This window comes from Triturus cristatus, chromosome 8, assembly GCF_964204655.1.
Source record: "Triturus cristatus chromosome 8, aTriCri1.1, whole genome shotgun sequence".
Lineage (NCBI taxonomy): Eukaryota > Metazoa > Chordata > Amphibia > Caudata > Salamandridae > Triturus > Triturus cristatus.
In genome coordinates this window covers 92,579,410-92,602,459 of record NC_140591.1, presented here as the reverse complement: position 1 = coordinate 92,602,459, position 23,050 = coordinate 92,579,410, and the positions used below count along the sequence as shown (strand labels likewise).

Sequence of the window (23,050 nt, the reverse complement as noted above, 5' to 3'; positions counted from 1 at the left end):
AAGGACGGGCGGCTGCTGAAGTCAGGCCGTTGGCAACGAGGACCACGCAACCATAGAGCACTCAGACCCTCATCTCAGTCTCTCTTCTCTATACACACGGTGGCAGGCCCTGGACATGGACGTGATTTGCATACGAGGGCTCGGTCTCTGATAAAAAAAAGAAAAGAAAACTTGCAGCCAGAGCTCCCTGGGAAAAAAAATTGCCATGCCAATGCTTCTGCGGGTGAGCATGAGTTGAAGAGTTGTAGTCCGGCAGCCCCTGCCACATGGCGGAGCGGCCCGATAGAGTGCCTTAGAGCCCAGTGCAAAGCAAGGCCAGGCTCTTGGTGAAAACACCAGGCTGCTGGTTTGCTAGCTCCCCAGCTGGCACCTATAGGGAGGTCGGAGCCTGCGTGTCATTTATTTATTTATTTATAGTTTTATAGAGCGCGAACCAGACCCGTGAGGGTATCAGAGCGCTTTACAGGATTGAGGGGGAGGAAAACAACGCATAAGGATGGGAGGGATCAGATTGGGAGAGATAGGGATACAATATACAGGAGGAGCACGCAGTCTAAGGTCCAAGCTACATGTGGGAGAAAATTGAAGCATGCAGATAAAAAAACCATACAAGAAGGTTTCCATATCCACGAGGTGCACCCCGTCTGAGGTCGAAGCTACATGTGGGATAACAAATTAGAGCGGGTAGTTACATGTACAAGAAGGCGCGCAGTCTCAGCTCTTGGGGGGGATGCCCAGGAGTCCAGAAAAATGTGTCATCCGTGGAGGCCGTGGATAATGCCGAGGTGGAGGGTGGAACAAGTCTATGAGGTGATTGTAAAGTATTCCTTAGATGAGCTATTTTCCTGTTAAAGAAAGTTTTGGTCTCCTTCTTAAAGTGTGCCAGTGACGGAAGTCTTCTGATGGAGGGTGGGAGAGAGTGCCAGATTCTTGGAGCGGCCCCAGAGAAGGCTCGATTGCAGGTTTTTTTCTTCCCGAAGCGTGCTTTTTGGCAGATCGGGAGTTTCTGGCCTGTCCGGATATCACGAGTTTTTGTGCAAGATATGTAGGTGAATTCGCGTACAGAGCTTTGTGAGTTATGCAAGCCACTTCAAATTGTATTCTGGCCTTCTGGGGAAGCCAGTTCAGAGCTTTGAGGTGGGGAGAGATGTGGTCAAATTGTTTTCAACCCGTTACGAGTCTGGCGGCGGTGTTGAGGCAGGCTTTCAACGGGGCCAGAGAGTTCTTGGGTAGCCCTGCAAGAGTAGAGCATCCATATTCAAGTCTGGAAATGACTAGGGCCTGGGTTGCCATTTTAAGGCCGGACACATCGAGGAAGGGTTTTAGGTTTCTTAGGTAGCTCGGGTGGAATCTAGCCGTTTTGGCCATCGCGTTTATACGGCCATGCATATGCAAGCTGCCGTCAAGGGTTATTCCCAGGGATTTCGCCGACTCAATAATGGTAGGAGGGCAGTTGAGTGCAGTGATGGTCTTGATCCATTCCTGGATGTCTGGGTTTGGTTTGGGTGGGGGGGGGGGGGGTCAGAAGGAATTCCGTTTTGTTTGCGTTGAGTTTAAGCTGGTTGCTGGTGAGCCAGTGGACTGGCCGCTTCAGTGCCTCGTTTAGGGAGAAAATGTCCTCGGGGAAAGAGATTTTTATGTAGACCTGTGTACGGTGGGCGTACATAAGGTAGGAGATGTTGGCGGCAGAAGTGTGAAATAAGCAAGCGCACGGCTGGTGAAAGCCAGGGCTGTGCTTGGCTATCTGTAGCAAGCTTGCCAAGGGAGGGCAGTTGTTGAAGGGAAGTGTGCAAGTGTGCGCAGCGCAGAAGGTTCCAGAGTGGCGGGTGGTGTGAGCACAAGAGGCCTGAACAGGCAGCCTCCCATGCCTACGGCCATACCACCCTGAATGCGCCCGATCTCGTCCGATCTCGGAAGCTAAGCAGGGTCGGGCCTGGTTAGTACTTGGATGGGAGACCGCCTGGGAATACCAGGTGCTGTAGGCATTTTGCCACTCGCTGCTGCGCGTCCCCTGCACAATCACACCTAATCTTCCTGGCTCATAGCATTTTCTAACAAATATACATATATTCTGCTCTCCTCCTCTCCCTCCTCCTCTTTGTTTTTTTTTTTTATTTATTTATAAAGAAACCGGCAACGAGTTTACAATATGCGTGGCCCTTAACTTTAAACTCGAAAACTGAAAGAAAATGAAGAAAAACTTTGCCCTAAGACAGGACAGAGGACCCCTAGCTAAGGCTGGGGAGCTGCTGCAAGCTGCCGCTGCTGATGGGCTGCGCCGGCCCCGGTTCCGGGGGCCCCCCCTCCCTCGGCTGGGCTGTCCGAGGCAGCCCGGGAGCAGGGGCCCGCTGAGGCGGAGAGCCAGGCCCGTGACATTAAGGGCCATGGACCCAGGCAGTACTCGGACCCTCGCCTCACTCTCTTTTCTATACGGACAGAGGGGGCGGGGCACGGACATTATTTGCATATGAGGGGCCAGTTCTTGGTGTTTTTTCTTTTTTTACAAAAAGACAGGAGACTTGCGGCAGCCAGAGATTGAGGGTAAAGAAGTTGCCTCCCCAGAGTTCGGGTGAGCATCAGCTGCTGAGCGGGAGTCCCTGCAGCCCCCGGCACATAGAGAAGTGTCCCGAGCAGAGTGCCTTGGAGGCCAGGGCGAAGCAAGTGCCTGGAGGCCAGTGCGAAGCAAGGCTAGGCGGCGCTTGTTAAAAAGGTCCGGCTGCTGGTCTGCTGCTAATGCCGGCCCCTAAAGAAGGGTGGTCGCAGCCAGCCTGTGCGAAAGTGTAAAGTAAGCAAGTGCAAGAGAGGGCTGTGCTTGGCAGTGTGCAGGAAGTTTGATATGGAGGGCAGGTGTTAAAGGGAAATGTGCAAAGGTACTCGAGGGACGCCTGGTGATGACACGCGGGCTGCCGCAGCACAAGAGGCCTGAACAGGCACGCTCTCGTGCCTACGGCCATACCACCCTGAATGCGCCCGATCTCGTCCGATCTCGGAAGCTAAGCAGGGTCGGGCCTGGTTAGTACTTGGATGGGAGACCGCCTGGGAATACCAGGTGCTGTAGGCATTTTGCCTCTCTGACCAATGGCACTTCCGTTTTTTGGGGGGCGGGATCTATTCTACTCTTTTATTTTTTGTTTCTTAAAAAAAAAAAAAAAACGCCATCAGGTTCGCAACACTCAGGGCCCATAACTTTCCGCTCGGATATTGAACATTCGGCTGCGCTTTACACTGGGTCCAGAAAGAAAAAAAGCTGTGCCATAAGACAGAACACGGGACCGACTCCAACACCCCCCCCCCCCCCCCCCCCCCCCCACCCCCACCCCAACCCCGCAAGATGTGGTTTTCTTCTCTCGGCGGCGCAGAGCTGCTGCACGGGCCAGCATCGGTTCCAGGTCCCCATCTATTGGCTTTCCCCAGCAGCCCGAAAGCAGGGGGGGTGAGCCGGAGAGCCAGGCAGCGAGGGCCGCCGAGTACAACCGAGAGGGGTGCGGGGCGCACACACACGCACACACATACGCACTCACTTACACCCATGCATTCACAAGCAGACACTCGCACACACCCCGTACACAACACTCACTCACAAATACACATACATTCATACATGCGCACACGAACAAACGAACCAAACGGCGTCAAGAAAAAAGCAACACTTACCTGCTGCAGGCCTCCGGGAGCTGCCAAGAGGGTTGCCACTGCTACCTTGGTCAGCCAATGAGGGGAGGCAGCAGTCGCTCACTCGTTACAGAGCAGGATGGGGACAGAGTCGGTGACAGACACTCGGCCGTTGGCGCTTCGGGGTTTAAAAATGAAGCGTCCAGCTACGAGGCTTTCACTGAAGCTCTCCCTCAACAGGAGGGGAGGGCCTCAAGGACCTTTTGCTGAGCCGAGGAGGTCAGGCCCACCAGAGCTGTGACATCCTCAGCCCAGCAAACCTCAGCTTAGGCAGCCGGGAGCCTGCGCATTTAGCGCATCTCCAACTCCTGGCCTGAACATAAAGAGTGTCTGTCAAGCTGACCTTTCTTCAGCCTGACATACACTCCTTATGTCCAAAAGGGCGGGGGCGTGGCCTCACCGCCTTTAAGGACGGGCGGCTGCTGAAGTCAGGCCGTTGGCAACGAGGACCACGCAACCATAGAGCACTCAGACCCTCATCTCAGTCTCTCTTCTCTATACACACGGTGGCAGGCCCTGGACATGGACGTGATTTGCATACGAGGGCTCGGTCTCTGATAAAAAAAAGAAAAGAAAACTTGCAGCCAGAGCTCCCTGGGAAAAAAAATTGCCATGCCAATGCTTCTGCGGGTGAGCATGAGTTGAAGAGTTGTAGTCCGGCAGCCCCTGCCACATGGCGGAGCGGCCCGATAGAGTGCCTTAGAGCCCAGTGCAAAGCAAGGCCAGGCTCTTGGTGAAAACACCAGGCTGCTGGTTTGCTAGCTCCCCAGCTGGCACCTATAGGGAGGTCGGAGCCTGCGTGTCATTTATTTATTTATTTATAGTTTTATAGAGCGCGAACCAGACCCGTGAGGGTATCAGAGCGCTTTACAGGATTGAGGGGGAGGAAAACAACGCATAAGGATGGGAGGGATCAGATTGGGAGAGATAGGGATACAATATACAGGAGGAGCACGCAGTCTAAGGTCCAAGCTACATGTGGGAGAAAATTGAAGCATGCAGATAAAAAAACCATACAAGAAGGTTTCCATATCCACGAGGTGCACCCCGTCTGAGGTCGAAGCTACATGTGGGATAACAAATTAGAGCGGGTAGTTACATGTACAAGAAGGCGCGCAGTCTCAGCTCTTGGGGGGGATGCCCAGGAGTCCAGAAAAATGTGTCATCCGTGGAGGCCGTGGATAATGCCGAGGTGGAGGGTGGAACAAGTCTATGAGGTGATTGTAAAGTATTCCTTAGATGAGCTATTTTCCTGTTAAAGAAAGTTTTGGTCTCCTTCTTAAAGTGTGCCAGTGACGGAAGTCTTCTGATGGAGGGTGGGAGAGAGTGCCAGATTCTTGGAGCGGCCCCAGAGAAGGCTCGATTGCAGGTTTTTTCTTCCCGAAGCGTGCTTTTTGGCAGATCGGGAGTTTCTGGCCTGTCCGGATATCACGAGTTTTTGTGCAAGATATGTAGGTGAATTCGCGTACAGAGCTTTGTGAGTTATGCAAGCCACTTCAAATTGTATTCTGGCCTTCTGGGGAAGCCAGTTCAGAGCTTTGAGGTGGGGAGAGATGTGGTCAAATTGTTTTCAACCCGTTACGAGTCTGGCGGCGGTGTTGAGGCAGGCTTTCAACGGGGCCAGAGAGTTCTTGGGTAGCCCTGCAAGAGTAGAGCATCCATATTCAAGTCTGGAAATGACTAGGGCCTGGGTTGCCATTTTAAGGCCGGACACATCGAGGAAGGGTTTTAGGTTTCTTAGGTAGCTCGGGTGGAATCTAGCCGTTTTGGCCATCGCGTTTATACGGCCATGCATATGCAAGCTGCCGTCAAGGGTTATTCCCAGGGATTTCGCCGACTCAATAATGGTAGGAGGGCAGTTGAGTGCAGTGATGGTCTTGATCCATTCCTGGATGTCTGGGTTTGGTTTGGGTGGGGGGGGGGGGGTCAGAAGGAATTCCGTTTTGTTTGCGTTGAGTTTAAGCTGGTTGCTGGTGAGCCAGTGGACTGGCCGCTTCAGTGCCTCGTTTAGGGAGAAAATGTCCTCGGGGAAAGAGATTTTTATGTAGACCTGTGTACGGTGGGCGTACATAAGGTAGGAGATGTTGGCGGCAGAAGTGTGAAATAAGCAAGCGCACGGCTGGTGAAAGCCAGGGCTGTGCTTGGCTATCTGTAGCAAGCTTGCCAAGGGAGGGCAGTTGTTGAAGGGAAGTGTGCAAGTGTGCGCAGCGCAGAAGGTTCCAGAGTGGCGGGTGGTGTGAGCACAAGAGGCCTGAACAGGCAGCCTCCCATGCCTACGGCCATACCACCCTGAATGCGCCCGATCTCGTCCGATCTCGGAAGCTAAGCAGGGTCGGGCCTGGTTAGTACTTGGATGGGAGACCGCCTGGGAATACCAGGTGCTGTAGGCATTTTGCCACTCGCTGCTGCGCGTCCCCTGCACAATCACACCTAATCTTCCTGGCTCATAGCATTTTCTAACAAATATACATATATTCTGCTCTCCTCCTCTCCCTCCTCCTCTTTGTTTTTTTTTTTTATTTATTTATAAAGAAACCGGCAACGAGTTTACAATATGCGTGGCCCTTAACTTTAAACTCGAAAACTGAAAGAAAATGAAGAAAAACTTTGCCCTAAGACAGGACAGAGGACCCCTAGCTAAGGCTGGGGAGCTGCTGCAAGCTGCCGCTGCTGATGGGCTGCGCCGGCCCCGGTTCCGGGGGCCCCCCTCCCTCGGCTGGGCTGTCCGAGGCAGCCCGGGAGCAGGGGCCCGCTGAGGCGGAGAGCCAGGCCCGTGACATTAAGGGCCATGGACCCAGGCAGTACTCGGACCCTCGCCTCACTCTCTTTTCTATACGGACAGAGGGGGCGGGGCACGGACATTATTTGCATATGAGGGGCCAGTTCTTGGTGTTTTTTCTTTTTTTACAAAAAGACAGGAGACTTGCGGCAGCCAGAGATTGAGGGTAAAGAAGTTGCCTCCCCAGAGTTCGGGTGAGCATCAGCTGCTGAGCGGGAGTCCCTGCAGCCCCCGGCACATAGAGAAGTGTCCCGAGCAGAGTGCCTTGGAGGCCAGGGCGAAGCAAGTGCCTGGAGGCCAGTGCGAAGCAAGGCTAGGCGGCGCTTGTTAAAAAGGTCCGGCTGCTGGTCTGCTGCTAATGCCGGCCCCTAAAGAAGGGTGGTCGCAGCCAGCCTGTGCGAAAGTGTAAAGTAAGCAAGTGCAAGAGAGGGCTGTGCTTGGCAGTGTGCAGGAAGTTTGATATGGAGGGCAGGTGTTAAAGGGAAATGTGCAAAGGTACTCGAGGGACGCCTGGTGATGACACGCGGGCTGCCGCAGCACAAGAGGCCTGAACAGGCACGCTCTCGTGCCTACGGCCATACCACCCTGAATGCGCCCGATCTCGTCCGATCTCGGAAGCTAAGCAGGGTCGGGCCTGGTTAGTACTTGGATGGGAGACCGCCTGGGAATACCAGGTGCTGTAGGCATTTTGCCTCTCTGACCAATGGCACTTCCGTTTTTTGGGGGGCGGGATCTATTCTACTCTTTTATTTTTTGTTTCTTAAAAAAAAAAAAAAAACGCCATCAGGTTCGCAACACTCAGGGCCCATAACTTTCCGCTCGGATATTGAACATTCGGCTGCGCTTTACACTGGGTCCAGAAAGAAAAAAAGCTGTGCCATAAGACAGAACACGGGACCGACTCCAACACCCCCCCCCCCCCCCCCCCCCACCCCCACCCCAACCCCGCAAGATGTGGTTTTCTTCTCTCGGCGGCGCAGAGCTGCTGCACGGGCCAGCATCGGTTCCAGGTCCCCATCTATTGGCTTTCCCCAGCAGCCCGAAAGCAGGGGGGGTGAGCCGGAGAGCCAGGCAGCGAGGGCCGCCGAGTACAACCGAGAGGGGTGCGGGGCGCACACACACGCACACACATACGCACTCACTTACACCCATGCATTCACAAGCAGACACTCGCACACACCCCCGTACACAACACTCACTCACAAATACACATACATTCATACATGCGCACACGAACAAACGAACCAAACGGCGTCAAGAAAAAAGCAACACTTACCTGCTGCAGGCCTCCGGAGCTGCCAAGAGGGTTGCCACTGCTACCTTGGTCAGCCAATGAGGGGAGGCAGCAGTCGCTCACTCGTTACAGAGCAGGATGGGGACAGAGTCGGTGACAGACACTCGGCCGTTGGCGCTTCGGGGTTTAAAAATGAAGCGTCCAGCTACGAGGCTTTCACTGAAGCTCTCCCTCAACAGGAGGGGAGGGCCTCAAGGACCTTTTGCTGAGCCGAGGAGGTCAGGCCCACCAGAGCTGTGACATCCTCAGCCCAGCAAACCTCAGCTTAGGCAGCCGGGAGCCTGCGCATTTAGCGCATCTCCAACTCCTGGCCTGAACATAAAGAGTGTCTGTCAAGCTGACCTTTCTTCAGCCTGACATACACTCCTTATGTCCAAAAGGGCGGGGGCGTGGCCTCACCGCCTTTAAGGACGGGCGGCTGCTGAAGTCAGGCCGTTGGCAACGAGGACCACGCAACCATAGAGCACTCAGACCCTCATCTCAGTCTCTCTTCTCTATACACACGGTGGCAGGCCCTGGACATGGACGTGATTTGCATACGAGGGCTCGGTCTCTGATAAAAAAAAAGAAAAGAAAACTTGCAGCCAGAGCTCCCTGGGAAAAAAAATTGCCATGCCAATGCTTCTGCGGGTGAGCATGAGTTGAAGAGTTGTAGTCCGGCAGCCCCTGCCACATGGCGGAGCGGCCCGATAGAGTGCCTTAGAGCCCAGTGCAAAGCAAGGCCAGGCTCTTGGTGAAAACACCAGGCTGCTGGTTTGCTAGCTCCCCAGCTGGCACCTATAGGGAGGTCGGAGCCTGCGTGTCATTTATTTATTTATTTATAGTTTTATAGAGCGCGAACCAGACCCGTGAGGGTATCAGAGCGCTTTACAGGATTGAGGGGGAGGAAAACAACGCATAAGGATGGGAGGGATCAGATTGGGAGAGATAGGGATACAATATACAGGAGGAGCACGCAGTCTAAGGTCCAAGCTACATGTGGGAGAAAATTGAAGCATGCAGATAAAAAAACCATACAAGAAGGTTTCCATATCCACGAGGTGCACCCCGTCTGAGGTCGAAGCTACATGTGGGATAACAAATTAGAGCGGGTAGTTACATGTACAAGAAGGCGCGCAGTCTCAGCTCTTGGGGGGGATGCCCAGGAGTCCAGAAAAATGTGTCATCCGTGGAGGCCGTGGATAATGCCGAGGTGGAGGGTGGAACAAGTCTATGAGGTGATTGTAAAGTATTCCTTAGATGAGCTATTTTCCTGTTAAAGAAAGTTTTGGTCTCCTTCTTAAAGTGTGCCAGTGACGGAAGTCTTCTGATGGAGGGTGGGAGAGAGTGCCAGATTCTTGGAGCGGCCCCAGAGAAGGCTCGATTGCAGGTTTTTTTCTTCCCGAAGCGTGCTTTTTGGCAGATCGGGAGTTTCTGGCCTGTCCGGATATCACGAGTTTTTGTGCAAGATATGTAGGTGAATTCGCGTACAGAGCTTTGTGAGTTATGCAAGCCACTTCAAATTGTATTCTGGCCTTCTGGGGAAGCCAGTTCAGAGCTTTGAGGTGGGGAGAGATGTGGTCAAATTGTTTTCAACCCGTTACGAGTCTGGCGGCGGTGTTGAGGCAGGCTTTCAACGGGGCCAGAGAGTTCTTGGGTAGCCCTGCAAGAGTAGAGCATCCATATTCAAGTCTGGAAATGACTAGGGCCTGGGTTGCCATTTTAAGGCCGGACACATCGAGGAAGGGTTTTAGGTTTCTTAGGTAGCTCGGGTGGAATCTAGCCGTTTTGGCCATCGCGTTTATACGGCCATGCATATGCAAGCTGCCGTCAAGGGTTATTCCCAGGGATTTCGCCGACTCAATAATGGTAGGAGGGCAGTTGAGTGCAGTGATGGTCTTGATCCATTCCTGGATGTCTGGGTTTGGTTTGGGTGGGGGGGGGGGGGTCAGAAGGAATTCCGTTTTGTTTGCGTTGAGTTTAAGCTGGTTGCTGGTGAGCCAGTGGACTGGCCGCTTCAGTGCCTCGTTTAGGGAGAAAATGTCCTCGGGGAAAGAGATTTTTATGTAGACCTGTGTACGGTGGGCGTACATAAGGTAGGAGATGTTGGCGGCAGAAGTGTGAAATAAGCAAGCGCACGGCTGGTGAAAGCCAGGGCTGTGCTTGGCTATCTGTAGCAAGCTTGCCAAGGGAGGGCAGTTGTTGAAGGGAAGTGTGCAAGTGTGCGCAGCGCAGAAGGTTCCAGAGTGGCGGGTGGTGTGAGCACAAGAGGCCTGAACAGGCAGCCTCCCATGCCTACGGCCATACCACCCTGAATGCGCCCGATCTCGTCCGATCTCGGAAGCTAAGCAGGGTCGGGCCTGGTTAGTACTTGGATGGGAGACCGCCTGGGAATACCAGGTGCTGTAGGCATTTTGCCACTCGCTGCTGCGCGTCCCCTGCACAATCACACCTAATCTTCCTGGCTCATAGCATTTTCTAACAAATATACATATATTCTGCTCTCCTCCTCTCCCTCCTCCTCTTTGTTTTTTTTTTTTTATTTATTTATAAAGAAACCGGCAACGAGTTTACAATATGCGTGGCCCTTAACTTTAAACTCGAAAACTGAAAGAAAATGAAGAAAAACTTTGCCCTAAGACAGGACAGAGGACCCCTAGCTAAGGCTGGGGAGCTGCTGCAAGCTGCCGCTGCTGATGGGCTGCGCCGGCCCCGGTTCCGGGGGCCCCCCTCCCTCGGCTGGGCTGTCCGAGGCAGCCCGGGAGCAGGGGCCCGCTGAGGCGGAGAGCCAGGCCCGTGACATTAAGGGCCATGGACCCAGGCAGTACTCGGACCCTCGCCTCACTCTCTTTTCTATACGGACAGAGGGGGCGGGGCACGGACATTATTTGCATATGAGGGGCCAGTTCTTGGTGTTTTTTCTTTTTTTACAAAAAGACAGGAGACTTGCGGCAGCCAGAGATTGAGGGTAAAGAAGTTGCCTCCCCAGAGTTCGGGTGAGCATCAGCTGCTGAGCGGGAGTCCCTGCAGCCCCCGGCACATAGAGAAGTGTCCCGAGCAGAGTGCCTTGGAGGCCAGGGCGAAGCAAGTGCCTGGAGGCCAGTGCGAAGCAAGGCTAGGCGGCGCTTGTTAAAAAGGTCCGGCTGCTGGTCTGCTGCTAATGCCGGCCCCTAAAGAAGGGTGGTCGCAGCCAGCCTGTGCGAAAGTGTAAAGTAAGCAAGTGCAAGAGAGGGCTGTGCTTGGCAGTGTGCAGGAAGTTTGATATGGAGGGCAGGTGTTAAAGGGAAATGTGCAAAGGTACTCGAGGGACGCCTGGTGATGACACGCGGGCTGCCGCAGCACAAGAGGCCTGAACAGGCACGCTCTCGTGCCTACGGCCATACCACCCTGAATGCGCCCGATCTCGTCCGATCTCGGAAGCTAAGCAGGGTCGGGCCTGGTTAGTACTTGGATGGGAGACCGCCTGGGAATACCAGGTGCTGTAGGCATTTTGCCTCTCTGACCAATGGCACTTCCGTTTTTTTGGGGGCGGGATCTATTCTACTCTTTTATTTTTTGTTTCTTAAAAAAAAAAAAAAACGCCATCAGGTTCGCAACACTCAGGGCCCATAACTTTCCGCTCGGATATTGAACATTCGGCTGCGCTTTACACTGGGTCCAGAAAGAAAAAAAGCTGTGCCATAAGACAGAACACGGGACCGACTCCAACACCCCCCCCCCCCCCCCCCCCCCACCCCCACCCCAACCCCGCAAGATGTGGTTTTCTTCTCTCGGCGGCGCAGAGCTGCTGCACGGGCCAGCATCGGTTCCAGGTCCCCATCTATTGGCTTTCCCCAGCAGCCCGAAAGCAGGGGGGGTGAGCCGGAGAGCCAGGCAGCGAGGGCCGCCGAGTACAACCGAGAGGGGTGCGGGGCGCACACACACGCACACACATACGCACTCACTTACACCCATGCATTCACAAGCAGACACTCGCACACACCCCGTACACAACACTCACTCACAAATACACATACATTCATACATGCGCACACGAACAAACGAACCAAACGGCGTCAAGAAAAAAGCAACACTTACCTGCTGCAGGCCTCCGGGAGCTGCCAAGAGGGTTGCCACTGCTACCTTGGTCAGCCAATGAGGGGAGGCAGCAGTCGCTCACTCGTTACAGAGCAGGATGGGGACAGAGTCGGTGACAGACACTCGGCCGTTGGCGCTTCGGGGTTTAAAAATGAAGCGTCCAGCTACGAGGCTTTCACTGAAGCTCTCCCTCAACAGGAGGGGAGGGCCTCAAGGACCTTTTGCTGAGCCGAGGAGGTCAGGCCCACCAGAGCTGTGACATCCTCAGCCCAGCAAACCTCAGCTTAGGCAGCCGGGAGCCTGCGCATTTAGCGCATCTCCAACTCCTGGCCTGAACATAAAGAGTGTCTGTCAAGCTGACCTTTCTTCAGCCTGACATACACTCCTTATGTCCAAAAGGGCGGGGGCGTGGCCTCACCGCCTTTAAGGACGGGCGGCTGCTGAAGTCAGGCCGTTGGCAACGAGGACCACGCAACCATAGAGCACTCAGACCCTCATCTCAGTCTCTCTTCTCTATACACACGGTGGCAGGCCCTGGACATGGACGTGATTTGCATACGAGGGCTCGGTCTCTGATAAAAAAAAAGAAAAGAAAACTTGCAGCCAGAGCTCCCTGGGAAAAAAAATTGCCATGCCAATGCTTCTGCGGGTGAGCATGAGTTGAAGAGTTGTAGTCCGGCAGCCCCTGCCACATGGCGGAGCGGCCCGATAGAGTGCCTTAGAGCCCAGTGCAAAGCAAGGCCAGGCTCTTGGTGAAAACACCAGGCTGCTGGTTTGCTAGCTCCCCAGCTGGCACCTATAGGGAGGTCGGAGCCTGCGTGTCATTTATTTATTTATTTATAGTTTTATAGAGCGCGAACCAGACCCGTGAGGGTATCAGAGCGCTTTACAGGATTGAGGGGGAGGAAAACAACGCATAAGGATGGGAGGGATCAGATTGGGAGAGATAGGGATACAATATACAGGAGGAGCACGCAGTCTAAGGTCCAAGCTACATGTGGGAGAAAATTGAAGCATGCAGATAAAAAAACCATACAAGAAGGTTTCCATATCCACGAGGTGCACCCCGTCTGAGGTCGAAGCTACATGTGGGATAACAAATTAGAGCGGGTAGTTACATGTACAAGAAGGCGCGCAGTCTCAGCTCTTGGGGGGGATGCCCAGGAGTCCAGAAAAATGTGTCATCCGTGGAGGCCGTGGATAATGCCGAGGTGGAGGGTGGAACAAGTCTATGAGGTGATTGTAAAGTATTCCTTAGATGAGCTATTTTCCTGTTAAAGAAAGTTTTGGTCTCCTTCTTAAAGTGTGCCAGTGACGGAAGTCTTCTGATGGAGGGTGGGAGAGAGTGCCAGATTCTTGGAGCGGCCCCAGAGAAGGCTCGATTGCAGGTTTTTTTCTTCCCGAAGCGTGCTTTTTGGCAGATCGGGAGTTTCTGGCCTGTCCGGATATCACGAGTTTTTGTGCAAGATATGTAGGTGAATTCGCGTACAGAGCTTTGTGAGTTATGCAAGCCACTTCAAATTGTATTCTGGTCTTCTGGGGAAGCCAGTTCAGAGCTTTGAGGTGGGGAGAGATGTGGTCAAATTGTTTTCAACCCGTTACGAGTCTGGCGGCGGTGTTGAGGCAGGCTTTCAACGGGGCCAGAGAGTTCTTGGGTAGCCCTGCAAGAGTAGAGCATCCATATTCAAGTCTGGAAATGACTAGGGCCTGGGTTGCCATTTTAAGGCCGGACACATCGAGGAAGGGTTTTAGGTTTCTTAGGTAGCTCGGGTGGAATCTAGCCGTTTTGGCCATCGCGTTTATACGGCCATGCATATGCAAGCTGCCGTCAAGGGTTATTCCCAGGGATTTCGCCGACTCAATAATGGTAGGAGGGCAGTTGAGTGCAGTGATGGTCTTGATCCATTCCTGGATGTCTGGGTTTGGTTTGGGTGGGGGGGGGGGGTCAGAAGGAATTCCGTTTTGTTTGCGTTGAGTTTAAGCTGGTTGCTGGTGAGCCAGTGGACTGGCCGCTTCAGTGCCTCGTTTAGGGAGAAAATGTCCTCGGGGAAAGAGATTTTTATGTAGACCTGTGTACGGTGGGCGTACATAAGGTAGGAGATGTTGGCGGCAGAAGTGTGAAATAAGCAAGCGCACGGCTGGTGAAAGCCAGGGCTGTGCTTGGCTATCTGTAGCAAGCTTGCCAAGGGAGGGCAGTTGTTGAAGGGAAGTGTGCAAGTGTGCGCAGCGCAGAAGGTTCCAGAGTGGCGGGTGGTGTGAGCACAAGAGGCCTGAACAGGCAGCCTCCCATGCCTACGGCCATACCACCCTGAATGCGCCCGATCTCGTCCGATCTCGGAAGCTAAGCAGGGTCGGGCCTGGTTAGTACTTGGATGGGAGACCGCCTGGGAATACCAGGTGCTGTAGGCATTTTGCCACTCGCTGCTGCGCGTCCCCTGCACAATCACACCTAATCTTCCTGGCTCATAGCATTTTCTAACAAATATACATATATTCTGCTCTCCTCCTCTCCCTCCTCCTCTTTGTTTTTTTTTTTTATTTATTTATAAAGAAACCGGCAACGAGTTTACAATATGCGTGGCCCTTAACTTTAAACTCGAAAACTGAAAGAAAATGAAGAAAAACTTTGCCCTAAGACAGGACAGAGGACCCCTAGCTAAGGCTGGGGAGCTGCTGCAAGCTGCCGCTGCTGATGGGCTGCGCCGGCCCCGGTTCCGGGGGCCCCCCTCCCTCGGCTGGGCTGTCCGAGGCAGCCCGGGAGCAGGGGCCCGCTGAGGCGGAGAGCCAGGCCCGTGACATTAAGGGCCATGGACCCAGGCAGTACTCGGACCCTCGCCTCACTCTCTTTTCTATACGGACAGAGGGGGCGGGGCACGGACATTATTTGCATATGAGGGGCCAGTTCTTGGTGTTTTTTCTTTTTTTACAAAAAGACAGGAGACTTGCGGCAGCCAGAGATTGAGGGTAAAGAAGTTGCCTCCCCAGAGTTCGGGTGAGCATCAGCTGCTGAGCGGGAGTCCCTGCAGCCCCCGGCACATAGAGAAGTGTCCCGAGCAGAGTGCCTTGGAGGCCAGGGCGAAGCAAGTGCCTGGAGGCCAGTGCGAAGCAAGGCTAGGCGGCGCTTGTTAAAAAGGTCCGGCTGCTGGTCTGCTGCTAATGCCGGCCCCTAAAGAAGGGTGGTCGCAGCCAGCCTGTGCGAAAGTGTAAAGTAAGCAAGTGCAAGAGAGGGCTGTGCTTGGCAGTGTGCAGGAAGTTTGATATGGAGGGCAGGTGTTAAAGGGAAATGTGCAAAGGTACTCGAGGGACGCCTGGTGATGACACGCGGGCTGCCGCAGCACAAGAGGCCTGAACAGGCACGCTCTCGTGCCTACGGCCATACCACCCTGAATGCGCCCGATCTCGTCCGATCTCGGAAGCTAAGCAGGGTCGGGCCTGGTTAGTACTTGGATGGGAGACCGCCTGGGAATACCAGGTGCTGTAGGCATTTTGCCTCTCTGACCAATGGCACTTCCGTTTTTTTGGGGGCGGGATCTATTCTACTCTTTTATTTTTTGTTTCTTAAAAAAAAAAAAAAACGCCATCAGGTTCGCAACACTCAGGGCCCATAACTTTCCGCTCGGATATTGAACATTCGGCTGCGCTTTACACTGGGTCCAGAAAGAAAAAAAGCTGTGCCATAAGACAGAACACGGGACCGACTCCAACACCCCCCCCCCCCCCCCCCCACCCCCACCCCAACCCCGCAAGATGTGGTTTTCTTCTCTCGGCGGCGCAGAGCTGCTGCACGGGCCAGCATCGGTTCCAGGTCCCCATCTATTGGCTTTCCCCAGCAGCCCGAAAGCAGGGGGGGTGAGCCGGAGAGCCAGGCAGCGAGGGCCGCCGAGTACAACCGAGAGGGGTGCGGGGCGCACACACACGCACACACATACGCACTCACTTACACCCATGCATTCACAAGCAGACACTCGCACACACCCCGTACACAACACTCACTCACAAATACACATACATTCATACATGCGCACACGAACAAACGAACCAAACGGCGTCAAGAAAAAAGCAACACTTACCTGCTGCAGGCCTCCGGGAGCTGCCAAGAGGGTTGCCACTGCTACCTTGGTCAGCCAATGAGGGGAGGCAGCAGTCGCTCACTCGTTACAGAGCAGGATGGGGACAGAGTCGGTGACAGACACTCGGCCGTTGGCGCTTCGGGGTTTAAAAATGAAGCGTCCAGCTACGAGGCTTTCACTGAAGCTCTCCCTCAACAGGAGGGGAGGGCCTCAAGGACCTTTTGCTGAGCCGAGGAGGTCAGGCCCACCAGAGCTGTGACATCCTCAGCCCAGCAAACCTCAGCTTAGGCAGCCGGGAGCCTGCGCATTTAGCGCATCTCCAACTCCTGGCCTGAACATAAAGAGTGTCTGTCAAGCTGACCTTTCTTCAGCCTGACATACACTCCTTATGTCCAAAAGGGCGGGGGCGTGGCCTCACCGCCTTTAAGGACGGGCGGCTGCTGAAGTCAGGCCGTTGGCAACGAGGACCACGCAACCATAGAGCACTCAGACCCTCATCTCAGTCTCTCTTCTCTATACACACGGTGGCAGGCCCTGGACATGGACGTGATTTGCATACGAGGGCTCGGTCTCTGATAAAAAAAAAGAAAAGAAAACTTGCAGCCAGAGCTCCCTGGGAAAAAAAATTGCCATGCCAATGCTTCTGCGGGTGAGCATGAGTTGAAGAGTTGTAGTCCGGCAGCCCCTGCCACATGGCGGAGCGGCCCGATAGAGTGCCTTAGAGCCCAGTGCAAAGCAAGGCCAGGCTCTTGGTGAAAACACCAGGCTGCTGGTTTGCTAGCTCCCCAGCTGGCACCTATAGGGAGGTCGGAGCCTGCGTGTCATTTATTTATTTATTTATAGTTTTATAGAGCGCGAACCAGACCCGTGAGGGTATCAGAGCGCTTTACAGGATTGAGGGGGAGGAAAACAACGCATAAGGATGGGAGGGATCAGATTGGGAGAGATAGGGATACAATATACAGGAGGAGCACGCAGTCTGAGGTCCAAGCTACATGTGGGAGAAAATTGAAGCATGCAGATAAAAAAACCATACAAGAAGGTTTCCATATCCACGAGGTGCACCCCGTCTGAGGTCGAAGCTACATGTGGGATAACAAATTAGAGCGGGTAGTTACATGTACAAGAAGGCGCGCAGTCTCAGCTCTTGGGGGGGATGCCCAGGAGTCCAGAAAAATGTGTCATCCGTGGAGGCCGTGGATAATGCCGAGGTGGAGGGTGGAACAAGTCTATGAGGTGATTGTAAAGTATTCCTTAGATGAGCTATTTTCCTGTTAAAGAAAGTTTTGGTCTCCTTCTTAAAGTGTGCCAGTGACGGAAGTCTTCTGATGGAGGGTGGGAGAGAGTGCCAGATTCTTGGAGCGGCCCCAGAGAAGGCTCGATTGCAGGTTTTTTTCTTCCCGAAGCGTGCTTTTTGGCAGATCGGGAGTTTCTGGCCTGTCCGGATATCACGAGTTTTTGTGCAAGATATGTAGGTGAATTCGCGTACAGAGCTTTGTGAGTTATGCAAGCCACTTCAAATTGTATTCTGGCCTTCTGGGGAAGCCAGTTCAGAGCTTTGAGGTGGGGAGAGATGTGGTCAAATTGTTTTCAACCCGTTACGAGTCTGGCGGCGGTGTTGAGGCAGGCTTTCAACGGGGCCAGAGAGTTCTTGGGTAGCCCTGCAAGAGTAGAGCATCCATATTCAAGTCTGGAAATGACTAGGGCCTGGGTTGCCATTTTAAGGCCGGACACATCGAGGAAGGGTTTTAGGTTTCTTAGGTAGCTCGGGTGGAATCTAGCCGTTTTGGCCATCGCGTTTATACGGCCATGCATATGCAAGCTGCCGTCAAGGGTTATTCCCAGGGATTTCGCCGACTCAATAATGGTAGGAGGGCAGTTGAGTGCAGTGATGGTCTTGATCCATTCCTGGATGTCTGGGTTTGGTTTGGGTGGGGGGGGGGGGGTCAGAAGGAATTCCGTTTTGTTTGCGTTGAGTTTAAGCTGGTTGCTGGTGAGCCAGTGGACTGGCCGCTTCAGTGCCTCGTTTAGGGAGAAAATGTCCTCGGGGAAAGAGATTTTTATGTAGACCTGTGTACGGTGGGCGTACATAAGGTAGGAGATGTTGGCGGCAGAAGTGTGAAATAAGCAAGCGCACGGCTGGTGAAAGCCAGGGCTGTGCTTGGCTATCTGTAGCAAGCTTGCCAAGGGAGGGCAGTTGTTGAAGGGAAGTGTGCAAGTGTGCGCAGCGCAGAAGGTTCCAGAGTGGCGGGTGGTGTGAGCACAAGAGGCCTGAACAGGCAGCCTCCCATGCCTACGGCCATACCACCCTGAATGCGCCCGATCTCGTCCGATCTCGGAAGCTAAGCAGGGTCGGGCCTGGTTAGTACTTGGATGGGAGACCGCCTGGGAATACCAGGTGCTGTAGGCATTTTGCCACTCGCTGCTGCGCGTCCCCTGCACAATCACACCTAATCTTCCTGGCTCATAGCATTTTCTAACAAATATACATATATTCTGCTCTCCTCCTCTCCCTCCTCCTCTTTGTTTTTTTTTTTTATTTATTTATAAAGAAACCGGCAACGAGTTTACAATATGCGTGGCCCTTAACTTTAAACTCGAAAACTGAAAGAAAATGAAGAAAAACTTTGCCCTAAGACAGGACAGAGGACCCCTAGCTAAGGCTGGGGAGCTGCTGCAAGCTGCCGCTGCTGATGGGCTGCGCCGGCCCCGGTTCCGGGGGCCCCCCTCCCTCGGCTGGGCTGTCCGAGGCAGCCCGGGAGCAGGGGCCCGCTGAGGCGGAGAGCCAGGCCCGTGACATTAAGGGCCATGGACCCAGGCAGTACTCGGACCCTCGCCTCACTCTCTTTTCTATACGGACAGAGGGGGCGGGGCACGGACATTATTTGCATATGAGGGGCCAGTTCTTGGTGTTTTTTCTTTTTTTACAAAAAGACAGGAGACTTGCGGCAGCCAGAGATTGAGGGTAAAGAAGTTGCCTCCCCAGAGTTCGGGTGAGCATCAGCTGCTGAGCGGGAGTCCCTGCAGCCCCCGGCACATAGAGAAGTGTCCCGAGCAGAGTGCCTTGGAGGCCAGGGCGAAGCAAGTGCCTGGAGGCCAGTGCGAAGCAAGGCTAGGCGGCGCTTGTTAAAAAGGTCCGGCTGCTGGTCTGCTGCTAATGCCGGCCCCTAAAGAAGGGTGGTCGCAGCCAGCCTGTGCGAAAGTGTAAAGTAAGCAAGTGCAAGAGAGGGCTGTGCTTGGCAGTGTGCAGGAAGTTTGATATGGAGGGCAGGTGTTAAAGGGAAATGTGCAAAGGTACTCGAGGGACGCCTGGTGATGACACGCGGGCTGCCGCAGCACAAGAGGCCTGAACAGGCACGCTCTCGTGCCTACGGCCATACCACCCTGAATGCGCCCGATCTCGTCCGATCTCGGAAGCTAAGCAGGGTCGGGCCTGGTTAGTACTTGGATGGGAGACCGCCTGGGAATACCAGGTGCTGTAGGCATTTTGCCTCTCTGACCAATGGCACTTCCGTTTTTTTGGGGGCGGGATCTATTCTACTCTTTTATTTTTTGTTTCTTAAAAAAAAAAAAAAACGCCATCAGGTTCGCAACACTCAGGGCCCATAACTTTCCGCTCGGATATTGAACATTCGGCTGCGCTTTACACTGGGTCCAGAAAGAAAAAAAGCTGTGCCATAAGACAGAACACGGGACCGACTCCAACACCCCCTCCCCCCCCCCCCCCCACCCCCACCCCAACCCCGCAAGATGTGGTTTTCTTCTCTCGGCGGCGCAGAGCTGCTGCACGGGCCAGCATCGGTTCCAGGTCCCCATCTATTGGCTTTCCCCAGCAGCCCGAAAGCAGGGGGGGTGAGCCGGAGAGCCAGGCAGCGAGGGCCGCCGAGTACAACCGAGAGGGGTGCGGGGCGCACACACACGCACACACATACGCACTCACTTACACCCATGCATTCACAAGCAGACACTCGCACACACCCCGTACACAACACTCACTCACAAATACACATACATTCATACATGCGCACACGAACAAACGAACCAAACGGCGTCAAGAAAAAAGCAACACTTACCTGCTGCAGGCCTCCGGGAGCTGCCAAGAGGGTTGCCACTGCTACCTTGGTCAGCCAATGAGGGGAGGCAGCAGTCGCTCACTCGTTACAGAGCAGGATGGGGACAGAGTCGGTGACAGACACTCGGCCGTTGGCGCTTCGGGGTTTAAAAATGAAGCGTCCAGCTACGAGGCTTTCACTGAAGCTCTCCCTCAACAGGAGGGGAGGGCCTCAAGGACCTTTTGCTGAGCCGAGGAGGTCAGGCCCACCAGAGCTGTGACATCCTCAGCCCAGCAAACCTCAGCTTAGGCAGCCGGGAGCCTGCGCATTTAGCGCATCTCCAACTCCTGGCCTGAACATAAAGAGTGTCTGTCAAGCTGACCTTTCTTCAGCCTGACATACACTCCTTATGTCCAAAAGGGCGGGGGCGTGGCCTCACCGCCTTTAAGGACGGGCGGCTGCTGAAGTCAGGCCGTTGGCAACGAGGACCACGCAACCATAGAGCACTCAGACCCTCATCTCAGTCTCTCTTCTCTATACACACGGTGGCAGGCCCTGGACATGGACGTGATTTGCATACGAGGGCTCGGTCTCTGATAAAAAAAAAGAAAAGAAAACTTGCAGCCAGAGCTCCCTGGGAAAAAAAATTGCCATGCCAATGCTTCTGCGGGTGAGCATGAGTTGAAGAGTTGTAGTCCGGCAGCCCCTGCCACATGGCGGAGCGGCCCGATAGAGTGCCTTAGAGCCCAGTGCAAAGCAAGGCCAGGCTCTTGGTGAAAACACCAGGCTGCTGGTTTGCTAGCTCCCCAGCTGGCACCTATAGGGAGGTCGGAGCCTGCGTGTCATTTATTTATTTATTTATAGTTTTATAGAGCGCGAACCAGACCCGTGAGGGTATCAGAGCGCTTTACAGGATTGAGGGGGAGGAAAACAACGCATAAGGATGGGAGGGATCAGATTGGGAGAGATAGGGATACAATATACAGGAGGAGCACGCAGTCTGAGGTCCAAGCTACATGTGGGAGAAAATTGAAGCATGCAGATAAAAAAACCATACAAGAAGGTTTCCATATCCACGAGGTGCACCCCGTCTGAGGTCGAAGCTACATGTGGGATAACAAATTAGAGCGGGTAGTTACATGTACAAGAAGGCGCGCAGTCTCAGCTCTTGGGGGGGATGCCCAGGAGTCCAGAAAAATGTGTCATCCGTGGAGGCCGTGGATAATGCCGAGGTGGAGGGTGGAACAAGTCTATGAGGTGATTGTAAAGTATTCCTTAGATGAGCTATTTTCCTGTTAAAGAAAGTTTTGGTCTCCTTCTTAAAGTGTGCCAGTGACGGAAGTCTTCTGATGGAGGGTGGGAGAGAGTGCCAGATTCTTGGAGCGGCCCCAGAGAAGGCTCGATTGCAGGTTTTTTTCTTCCCGAAGCGTGCTTTTTGGCAGATCGGGAGTTTCTGGCCTGTCCGGATATCACGAGTTTTTGTGCAAGATATGTAGGTGAATTCGCGTACAGAGCTTTGTGAGTTATGCAAGCCACTTCAAATTGTATTCTGGCCTTCTGGGGAAGCCAGTTCAGAGCTTTGAGGTGGGGAGAGATGTGGTCAAATTGTTTTCAACCCGTTACGAGTCTGGCGGCGGTGTTGAGGCAGGCTTTCAACGGGGCCAGAGAGTTCTTGGGTAGCCCTGCAAGAGTAGAGCATCCATATTCAAGTCTGGAAATGACTAGGGCCTGGGTTGCCATTTTAAGGCCGGACACATCGAGGAAGGGTTTTAGGTTTCTTAGGTAGCTCGGGTGGAATCTAGCCGTTTTGGCCATCGCGTTTATACGGCCATGCATATGCAAGCTGCCGTCAAGGGTTATTCCCAGGGATTTCGCCGACTCAATAATGGTAGGAGGGCAGTTGAGTGCAGTGATGGTCTTGATCCATTCCTGGATGTCTGGGTTTGGTTTGGGTGGGGGGGGGGGGGTCAGAAGGAATTCCGTTTTGTTTGCGTTGAGTTTAAGCTGGTTGCTGGTGAGCCAGTGGACTGGCCGCTTCAGTGCCTCGTTTAGGGAGAAAATGTCCTCGGGGAAAGAGATTTTTATGTAGACCTGTGTACGGTGGGCGTACATAAGGTAGGAGATGTTGGCGGCAGAAGTGTGAAATAAGCAAGCGCACGGCTGGTGAAAGCCAGGGCTGTGCTTGGCTATCTGTAGCAAGCTTGCCAAGGGAGGGCAGTTGTTGAAGGGAAGTGTGCAAGTGTGCGCAGCGCAGAAGGTTCCAGAGTGGCGGGTGGTGTGAGCACAAGAGGCCTGAACAGGCAGCCTCCCATGCCTACGGCCATACCACCCTGAATGCGCCCGATCTCGTCCGATCTCGGAAGCTAAGCAGGGTCGGGCCTGGTTAGTACTTGGATGGGAGACCGCCTGGGAATACCAGGTGCTGTAGGCATTTTGCCACTCGCTGCTGCGCGTCCCCTGCACAATCACACCTAATCTTCCTGGCTCATAGCATTTTCTAACAAATATACATATATTCTGCTCTCCTCCTCTCCCTCCTCCTCTTTGTTTTTTTTTTTTATTTATTTATAAAGAAACCGGCAACGAGTTTACAATATGCGTGGCCCTTAACTTTAAACTCGAAAACTGAAAGAAAATGAAGAAAAACTTTGCCCTAAGACAGGACAGAGGACCCCTAGCTAAGGCTGGGGAGCTGCTGCAAGCTGCCGCTGCTGATGGGCTGCGCCGGCCCCGGTTCCGGGGGCCCCCCTCCCTCGGCTGGGCTGTCCGAGGCAGCCCGGGAGCAGGGGCCCGCTGAGGCGGAGAGCCAGGCCCGTGACATTAAGGGCCATGGACCCAGGCAGTACTCGGACCCTCGCCTCACTCTCTTTTCTATACGGACAGAGGGGGCGGGGCACGGACATTATTTGCATATGAGGGGCCAGTTCTTGGTGTTTTTTCTTTTTTTACAAAAAGACAGGAGACTTGCGGCAGCCAGAGATTGAGGGTAAAGAAGTTGCCTCCCCAGAGTTCGGGTGAGCATCAGCTGCTGAGCGGGAGTCCCTGCAGCCCCCGGCACATAGAGAAGTGTCCCGAGCAGAGTGCCTTGGAGGCCAGGGCGAAGCAAGTGCCTGGAGGCCAGTGCGAA

The 23,050-nt window shown here is 53.9% G+C and overlaps 11 non-coding genes across 11 annotated transcripts; all 11 read left to right on the top strand.

The window, feature by feature from the left end:
- Window positions 1-1,866: 1,866 nt before the first annotated feature.
- Window positions 1,867-1,985, top strand: LOC146801571 (5S ribosomal RNA). Its single transcript, XR_014968281.1, has one exon. It is a non-coding gene; the product is annotated as a 5S ribosomal RNA (ribosomal RNA).
- A 957-nt stretch (window positions 1,986-2,942) lies between these two features.
- On the top strand, window positions 2,943-3,061 carry LOC146801570 (5S ribosomal RNA). The gene has a single exon (XR_014968280.1). It is a non-coding gene; the product is annotated as a 5S ribosomal RNA (ribosomal RNA).
- Window positions 3,062-5,943: 2,882 nt separating this feature from the next.
- On the top strand, window positions 5,944-6,062 carry LOC146801569 (5S ribosomal RNA). The gene has a single exon (XR_014968279.1). It is a non-coding gene; the product is annotated as a 5S ribosomal RNA (ribosomal RNA).
- Window positions 6,063-7,018: 956 nt separating this feature from the next.
- LOC146801568 (5S ribosomal RNA) lies at window positions 7,019-7,137 on the top strand. The gene has a single exon (XR_014968278.1). It is a non-coding gene; the product is annotated as a 5S ribosomal RNA (ribosomal RNA).
- Window positions 7,138-10,017: 2,880 nt separating this feature from the next.
- Window positions 10,018-10,136, top strand: LOC146801567 (5S ribosomal RNA). Its single transcript, XR_014968277.1, has one exon. It is a non-coding gene; the product is annotated as a 5S ribosomal RNA (ribosomal RNA).
- A 957-nt stretch (window positions 10,137-11,093) lies between these two features.
- Window positions 11,094-11,212, top strand: LOC146801566 (5S ribosomal RNA). Its single transcript, XR_014968276.1, has one exon. It is a non-coding gene; the product is annotated as a 5S ribosomal RNA (ribosomal RNA).
- A 2,879-nt stretch (window positions 11,213-14,091) lies between these two features.
- On the top strand, window positions 14,092-14,210 carry LOC146801565 (5S ribosomal RNA). The gene has a single exon (XR_014968275.1). It is a non-coding gene; the product is annotated as a 5S ribosomal RNA (ribosomal RNA).
- Window positions 14,211-15,166: 956 nt separating this feature from the next.
- On the top strand, window positions 15,167-15,285 carry LOC146801564 (5S ribosomal RNA). Its single transcript, XR_014968274.1, has one exon. It is a non-coding gene; the product is annotated as a 5S ribosomal RNA (ribosomal RNA).
- Window positions 15,286-18,162: 2,877 nt separating this feature from the next.
- On the top strand, window positions 18,163-18,281 carry LOC146801563 (5S ribosomal RNA). Its single transcript, XR_014968273.1, has one exon. It is a non-coding gene; the product is annotated as a 5S ribosomal RNA (ribosomal RNA).
- Window positions 18,282-19,237: 956 nt separating this feature from the next.
- On the top strand, window positions 19,238-19,356 carry LOC146801562 (5S ribosomal RNA). Its single transcript, XR_014968271.1, has one exon. It is a non-coding gene; the product is annotated as a 5S ribosomal RNA (ribosomal RNA).
- A 2,879-nt stretch (window positions 19,357-22,235) lies between these two features.
- Window positions 22,236-22,354, top strand: LOC146801561 (5S ribosomal RNA). The gene has a single exon (XR_014968270.1). It is a non-coding gene; the product is annotated as a 5S ribosomal RNA (ribosomal RNA).
- Window positions 22,355-23,050: the final 696 nt, after the last annotated feature.